The following is an 8,940-nucleotide window of genomic DNA, read 5'->3' as shown; positions in this document are numbered from 1 at the left end:
AGGGGTGTTGTATGGGAATTCCACACACATGAATGATTACTTTATCAGTTCACAACCACTCTAATAAAACTATATTTAAAAAAATACATTTTTAAATGCATAAAAAGGAACAGAAATTATATTGAATGATTAGTCAGATTTTTCAAAGAACAATTAGAATAACTGAATAATTAAAGTTATAAATCAATATACAGGCTTCAGAGTAGTTTCTCTCAGTCATGAGAAAATTATTGAGCTGGGAAATATATTTGAAGAAATGTTTACATAGTATACCACAAATATTCAAAGAGATAGGAAATATGGGAGACATGCTATAGACATGGAAAGAGTACTATAATATATACTTTAATTGGAATTCCAAATAGAAAGGATATAAGGACAAAATTTAAAGATATACTTAATTTTAAATATATTGATATTATAGTAATTATAAATATACCAAATTCTACCATAAACATAGAACTGGATTAATAAAAAAAGTATTTGTTGTTTGAAAGAGAAACATCTAAAACAAACAAAAACAGTTAAAAGTTAGGTTTTGAGGGAAGGGAGAGAGAAGAATGGGAATAACTTTGGATATTAGAATTGCCCTGCATTTCAATGACAGATACAGGACATTATACATTTTGTCACAACCATAAAATTGTGTGGTACAAAATGTAAATTCTAATGCAAAATAGATCATGGTTAGTAGGAATGCTTCAATATGTGTTCATCAATTGTAACAAATGTGCCACTCTAATGAAAGGTGTTTTTAATGGGGGAAAAGTGGGGGATGGGGAGGGAGTGAGGTATATGGGACTCCCCTGTATTTTCTATGTAATATTTATATAATCTAAAGCTTCTCTCAAGAAAAAAAAATCAGGGCGGCGGACTTGGCCCAGTGGTTAGGGCATCCGACTACCACATGGGAGGTCCATGGTTCAAACCCCGGGCCTCCTTGACCTGTGTGGTGCTGGCCAATGCGCAGTGCCGATGTGCGCAAGGAGTGCCCTGCCACGCAGGGGTGTCCCCGTGTAGGGGAGCCCCACGCGCAAGGAGTGCGCCCCATAAGGAGAGCCGCCCAGTGTGAAAGAAAGTACAGTCTGCCCAGGAATAGCACTGCACACACGGAGAGCTGACACAATGAGATGATGTAACAAAAAGAAACACAGATTATCAGTGCTGCTGACAACAACAGAAGCGGACAAAGAAGACGCAGTAAATAGACAGAGAGAGCAGACAACCGGGGTCGGGGGGGGAAGGGGAGAGAAATAAATAAATAAATAAATAAATCTTTTAAAAAAAGAAAAAAAATCACACACAGAAAGTTGGGGGTGGGGAATAAAGTTGGTGTATTTATACAAACGTCATGAAAAAACTTCCTAAAAACTATGTTAAATACCAGTTCCTAAAATGAGTGTTAATTTCCCTGCCTAAAATGTGTATATTCCTAATAGTATAGCCTCAAAATATAATGAAGAAAACATCAATAATAAGGAGAAACTTTACCTTTCTAGTGGAAGATGTAAAATGCTTTATTCATTAGAGATTAAGCAAACAAATAGAGAAAGGATATAAAGGGTTTGAATAGTGTATTGCCCTCAGGTGAAGCAGCAGTCTGTATTCAATGGCCAACAGTTGAGGTATTACAAAATCTAGCTCTCTTACCTCAATTCATGATAACTCTGTGTTAGAAGACAATTTTCCATGGCCTCCTCTACAACCCACTGTCATCTTTTCTCATCCCTAAGTTCTTCACAGATATGTACCAATAAATATTTCCTTCTGATTTAATGTCTTCAATTTAGATCCAATATATTTACTTTATCCAACTCAGAGTTTGAAGCCACACCATTTAGCGTAGACTTTCCTACTCTGTCTTTTTATTATGATAGTATATGAGATGCTAGAATAAACAACCTCTTCTTTTCTGCATCAAATAAACAGATGGCTGTTTCCACACTGTGAAATATGAGAGTAATTAAATGAATTCAAAACAATCATGCATATACATTTATTTCCAGCATAAGATGACTTTATCTATGCTTACAAATATATTTGACTTTGCAAATGATGTCATTATATAACCCTTTTTGTTTGTCAAATAGCTTAATCTAAATAAGCAAACAATTTGTTCTGTAATAGGGATTTCCCACTCCAATTGGGAGCCAAAAGTCCCTGAACACCCAAAATAAGTTTCCTTTAAAAACTTGGGGAATTCTCATTGGTTATGATTCCCAACAACATCGAGAGAACAGAGTTTTCATATTAAATGATTAACAATTAGCTATTGCCAACCCTGGTTCAACATCTGAATAATCATGAAGATTTTTAAGAAAATAGATTCTTAAATTAAATCAATATTGATAAAATCCTACATATCAAATAAAAATTTCTGGTGATCATGCCTAGGAGTGTTTTAAAAGTTCCTCAGAAAAAATTCTGATCATTGGCCAACATTTGGGCATATTTAATTTTACTAATCAATCATAGTCTTATACTACGTAATCCATGTAGCAGAATATCATGCCCCAATGTTATATATTAATAATGTCTGTTTACTAATTATGGAAGAACTATTGAAAATACATAAATTTTCAAAATGAATGCATATTTGCTTTACTCAAATGTATTTCTTATGATTATGCATTATATTATTTATATAAATGCTATTTAAAATATAATTAGATGCAAATAGATTCATCTAGGATGGTTTTATTAAACATCTACCCTTTTCCAGTTACTGAGTTAGGTATTACAATACAAAGTGAAATATGACATAATTCAACAAGTTTCCCTCATCTCTGAAGCTACACAGAAAAATGATAATTTTTATGTTTAGGAACTAGGTTGCATTAGTGCTTGTTTTATGCCTTTATCCAGTTCACATGTGGAAGCGCCAAGATAGGGTTATGTTTTGCTTTTGTTTTTGTCTTTCTCTCTCTAGAATAGATAATAAAAAAATAAATAAATTAGACTTGGAACTATGTAGATCTAATAGGTATAATAATTTCTGAAATAAGTGAGTCAAAGCCAGTATTTTCCTCTCCTTCAATTTCTCTCTCATATATATAATTATGCATTTTAGCTTATACTTAAGGAATGACTCCTTAGAAAGTATTATATCAATTTTCATTAAAAATGAAAATGAATGCACATATAAATGGTTTAGGCACATAAATTAACAATGTATTTTTCATAAAATAGATCTTAGTATTATTTAAGAGTTAAGGCATCAATATGTGTTTACATAAAAAAATATTTTACTGATTAAGAACATTCATATAGCTATTGAAATTGTCTTTTTGGCAAAATACATACATTTTGTATCCTAGATGTTTGAAAGATTAAAAAAACTTCAAAATAAGAATTTTTATGTTTTTAGAAAACACTAAAAAATTTAAACAATCCCAGTCATACACAACATCATAGAAGAGATAATATATTGTTATCTAGGTTCAGTTTTGAGTTTAGTATATTTATGCATTGTTCATTGAGAATTCATAAGAATTATATAATGACGACTTTCATTCATTTCCCTGAGTTAATGGTCATGTAGGTTCAGAAACAAGAGTAACAAATGCTATAATCTGGAAATCTTAATTCAGTATTTTAAGTCATTGTCTTTTAAACAATTTGATCTTACTAAATATAGCTTATTCACAAAAAGTTGTCTCCTCTTTCCAGCTTGGGTCACAAATGAGGTGGTGTCGAGGCTAAGTGGTGTTAGGCAACACTGACCCCTAGAGGTTTGAGGAATATTGCTGGTAAACAAGTTTCCTACAATTGTCAATAAAAAGTTTGGGGAATGTCTTATATTTTAAGTAGTGTTCTTTAGGACATCTCGAATGAATATATGGCCACTTCACTTCAGGTGCTGTGTATAAGGTCTAAGAACCCAATGGAAAAATACATGGACTTCTATCCACAGCTGGATTGCATACATGTACTGGCATGTTCCTCATAAGTACTTAAGACAAACCTAATGAAATTTGGGGTAGGTTTGAGCATTAGAGAAACTCCAACTTTGAGTGAGGTTGGACTTGAAAAATCACCCCAACTCACCACTGCCTGTAGTGGCTATGCACTCTGTGGGGACGAAAGGTTGTTCTGTCAAGGAAAGAGATGTCTAAATACTGGAGTTTGCTATTCTGCTGTTGAAACACACTCTGAAGGAACTCATAATCAGATGTTGAAGTTTATTCATTAATAGATGGAGAATGAAGAGTGTCAGAAGTCGGAAGAGATTGATGGTCATTCGGGAAGAGTCGTGAGTAGAGGAGTGAAGACAGGTAGTCAGGCAGGTATGCCGAGTTGCAGGCAATACAGTGTATAATCATATATGTATAATTTATATAACTTATCATATAGTAATCATATATATATGACTAAAATACTTATCTTTTATATATGTCCTAAACCCCATCATGAGCGAAAATTTTGGTTTACATTTTAAAAATATATCTTCAATTCATCCACTTCTTTTTGACCTCACTGTCTTTATCTAGGTCAGAGTGCCATCTTTTTTTCTATGTAATAGTCCCCTAACAAGTTTTCTCACTCTTCTGCTTGCTTTACTATAAACTATTCTCCATATTACATGCAAGATTATTAGTTTATGGTATAGATTTATCCTGACATTGTCTCTTTTAAACTATTCATTTGCTTTCAAATGCAAAATCTTCGCTTGACTTCAAAGCTTTCTAAGAAATATTCTTTGCCTCCATCTCCAAAATAAGCATATGTAATCTTCTCATCTGTAAAGAATTCATTACTATTTCAATTTTTGCTCCTTCCTTTCTTCAAAAAAAATTATATATATATATCCATACCAATGCTGAGCTGGGCTTTGTGTCTTGGCTTTGACTGAAATAATGCAAACCATTCTGAGGAAAACAATATTCAAGCACAGGATTTAAATGAGATTGCATGGTTCAAGTCACTCTTTCTGCCCTCTTTCATGAGAATAGTATCTCCCATTAGAATCTGATCCTTCAGCCTATGTCTCAAAATGAGATGGTATGTTGTGCTTAATTAGATCAGACCTGCAACTGAATTAGAATTTACATATAATATGCATTTAATTCTAAAAGAAATGTTTTTCATACGAAATTGAGAGTTTGGAGTTCTTTGTTACAGCAGAAAACCTGACCCACACATCATCTTTATTATATTCCAGTTTCATTGAACTGGCACTTCTTAGAAAACTCCTGATTGTTTCCTCTCATTTGACCACTGTTTTTGTACCTGACTTTGCCTCATTCATACTTCAGTCTTCACATTCATAAGGTCTCAGAATAAAATATTACTCCTCAAAGGTAACAAAATATTATTGGGCCACATTCATTTTCTTCAAACATTAAAAATATTCTCCAAGTTAAATACATTTTTGTGCTTTATTATCTCTTCTGTGATATAAAAAAAGACAAATAATTTGTCTGCTTGTTCTAATGAAACCTATTGGGGAAGTCAATTAGCAAATACATATTAAAATAATGTATACAATTTTAGATAGTTTCCTTTCCTGAGCATGGTTCTAGTGGAAAATGTAATAAACCACTCTGATAAATACCCTATGAAATGCGGGAGCTTAACTCATGATTTAGAAGGCCTGATCTCTAAGTCTAGCTATTTTCCAAAGTAGTCACAGACTTGGTCCATAAAAACCAGGTGTAAAACAAACAAACAAAACTATTAATGGAAAATATAAAGGTAGATTCTTTATAATCAGTATGTATATAAACTGTTTTATCCTTTGAAATCAATAGCCCCAAAATCAAATTAATTTTTAGTAAATTTAGTAAATTTTTAGTAAAATGTAAGAAAAAATAAATCTATTATATGTTCAATATAAAGATAATTCTTCAAACAGTGAAAATTTGACATCATGTCTCAATATTTATGTCCAGTTGCTATGTTTTATTTTAAAAGTAAATCTTTGATTTGTAAAAAAAAAATTTTTAGGAGGTACTGGGGATTGAACCTAAGGCCTTAAACATGGGAAGCAGACACTCAATCACTTAGCTACATCTGCTTCCCAATGAGAGCTGGTTCTTTCTTTTGTTTGGTTGTTTATTTGTTTTTAGTAGGTACCAGAGATCAAACCCAGGACCTCGTACATGGGAAGCAGGCGTCAACCCCTTGAGCTACATCCACTCCCATGATTTGTAAAATATATGATATGTAAAAATAAAAAGTTGTACCAGGAGAATGCTATTAGGAGCTAGAATTGGGTCCTTTTTCCAGTCCTCATGCTTCATCTTAGCCAGTTCCTTGGCACTTATTTTCTTTTTATTGGCCAACAAATGGCACGACAGTGAGTATAACCTCATTGTGACATTCCAATGACATAATTCATAAATATATAGCCAATTTTATTAGGCTGCTCTCATATATCCCAGCAGGGACTGGTCTAAGCATTTTATGTACACTGATCTTTGACTTCTCATAGTAAATCCATTGGGTAGATTTTATCATCCATATCAAACAGAAATGTATATAGAAAGCCTGGCATAGAGTAAGCATTCAATAGATGCTAACTATGTTTCAGTACACTTTTTAAAACTTTACAATAGTTTTAAACTTACAGAATTAATGCAAAGATAGTAGAGAGATTTCCTATGTATCCTAAATGCAGGTTCTCCTATTATTACCACCCTATAATATGGTATATATATATATTTTTCCTTCTTTTTCTTTTGGGGAGAGCACGAGCACAGTCCCCCACTACCACAAATTATGTAGTCGAGTTTCCCACATTTGGGGAATTCACAGGGGTCAGCACATCTGGATGTAATGGATAAACCTTGCCCTGGGAAAACCACCTTCATGATCATGGTATCTCCCCTGCCAGGTAAACATTAGTATGGTATATTTGTCATAACTAATGAACCAATATTGATACATTATTACTACCTGAATCCATAATTTCTTTAGATTTCCTTTGTGTTCATTTAGTGTTTGTTTTTCTGTCCCAGAACATCAGTACATTTAGGAGCTATGTCTCTTTAAACTCCTCTTCAGACTCTTTTAATACCTTGACAGTTTGAATGTGCACTCATCAGATATTTCATAAATTTCCCCACAAAAGGAATTTGTCTGATTATTTTTCCCCAGGAATAGACTGGGATTATGAGGTTTTAATAACACTGCAGAGTTAAAGCACCAATTCCATAATATCTTACCAGGGAGTACATATTTTCAACGTGACTTATCATTGTTGATATTAAGCTTAATGACCTGGTTGAGGTAATATGTTTCAAGTTTCTCCATCATAAAAGTGCTCCTTTTATCTCCTTTACACACATCTTTGAAGGAAAGTTTCTATTTGCAACAACATGTAAGGAGTGGAAATAACCCTAATCCTATATATAGAGAGTTATTAATTAGCACTAGAGTTATTTGGAATTCTACTTTTGAGGTTTGTTTCTTGTCCCTCATTTATTTATTTATTCAACATGCTTTTATATCGTATGGGACCATATATACTTACTTTACATTTTGAGTTATAATCCAACATTACTTTAATTTTTGTTGCAAAAGTGTTCCTGGTTTGGACATTGAGAACTTTTTTTTCGCTGGCTCTTAAGTCCTTTGACATTTCTCCAAATTATGTGTGTGTATGTGTGTTCTTTTGACCATTATTTGACACTAGAAGATACTCTAGGCTCATCTTATATTTTTTCCTACCCCCATCTTAGATTCAGTCATTTCTCTGGAGAAAATGTGTTCCTTTTACTGGAGAAATGTATTAGAAAACAAGATTTGGGAAATATGCATTTTGTTATTGCTTCTGACAGAACCAGGATATATATATATATATGTGTTCATTCTATAATGTATGTGTACACAAAGGTATAAATATTTCTATAAGTAACTACCTTTCTCTGTTTAAACTAAGCAATAGCACATACTACCACTTTGGATGATTCTAGCCTTCTCACTTTAAGAGTGAGAAAAACCTGGGTCCCACTATCTTAGAGTATGAACATATGAAAGAGAGTTAATAAATGGAGTCCTCCCTCAGGTCATATGTATGACAATGGAAAGGAATTCCCATGTTGCTGCAACCTCCAAATTCAACTTTGGTTCAGAAGAAGATGACTGAGATGAGTACTATTCTGAAGTATTTAAAAGATATATGGATGGAGGTCCATATCATAGTTCTATTTAACTCACCATTCGAGCCCCTGTGAAAATGGATGGATCCTGGAGTATTATAGTAAGTTACTGCAAACTCAACAATGTAGTATTTCAATTGTAGCTTACATGCTAGATGTACTATTTTTATTAAAACAGAGTAATGTGATATCTGGTACATGGTATGTGTTCATTGAATTGATTAAAAATATTCTTTTCTCTCCTTATATGAAACAGTTCACATTTATATGGGATGGAAAGTAATGGGCATGTATTTTAATGTCATTGTTTGGTAAACCATGGCCCATGAGCAAAATTCAACTTTCAGCCTATTTTTGTAGGTGCTATGAGCTAAAGAGACTTTTTACATTTTTAAAACTTGTGGCAAAGAAGGTAAAGGGGTAGGAGGAAGTGAAGGAGGTAAGGAAGAGTTGGAAGAAGGAAGGAAAGAAAGAAGAATGACAGAGATTATATAGTTTGTAAAGCCTAAAATATTTACTAAATGACTTACTGCAGAAAATGTTTTACCCTTAATTTACATTAACTCTTCCCTTGGTCATAATATAGCCCAAAGAAAATTTCTGGGCTTATCACAGATCATAACATCCATCCAGCATAATGACATTACATCAATTGGGTCAGAAGAGCAAGAAGTGCCCAAAATGCTGGAGGCTTTCACATGTCACATTTTCAAGAAGATAAAAGATAAATAATAGATATCAGAGGGGAAGGTGACATCCCCTCTGAAGTAAAATAGAAGTTATTTCACCTTGTAATTCTAACCACACTAAGAAAGCACAATATCTGGTTTATCACGTA

The 8,940-nt window shown here is 33.1% G+C and overlaps 1 non-coding gene across 1 annotated transcript; it reads right to left on the bottom strand.

Moving 5' to 3' along the window:
- Positions 1–6,680: 6,680 nt before the first annotated feature.
- LOC111762324 (U1 spliceosomal RNA) lies at positions 6,681–6,843 on the bottom strand. The gene has a single exon (XR_002795456.1). It is a non-coding gene; the product is annotated as a U1 spliceosomal RNA (small nuclear RNA).
- Positions 6,844–8,940: the final 2,097 nt, after the last annotated feature.

The sequence above is a fragment of the Dasypus novemcinctus genome, chromosome 15 (assembly GCF_030445035.2).
Source record: "Dasypus novemcinctus isolate mDasNov1 chromosome 15, mDasNov1.1.hap2, whole genome shotgun sequence".
NCBI lineage: Eukaryota > Metazoa > Chordata > Mammalia > Cingulata > Dasypodidae > Dasypus > Dasypus novemcinctus.
Note: the sequence above shows the minus strand (reverse complement) of the source record. Positions and strands in the feature narration are given on the sequence as shown.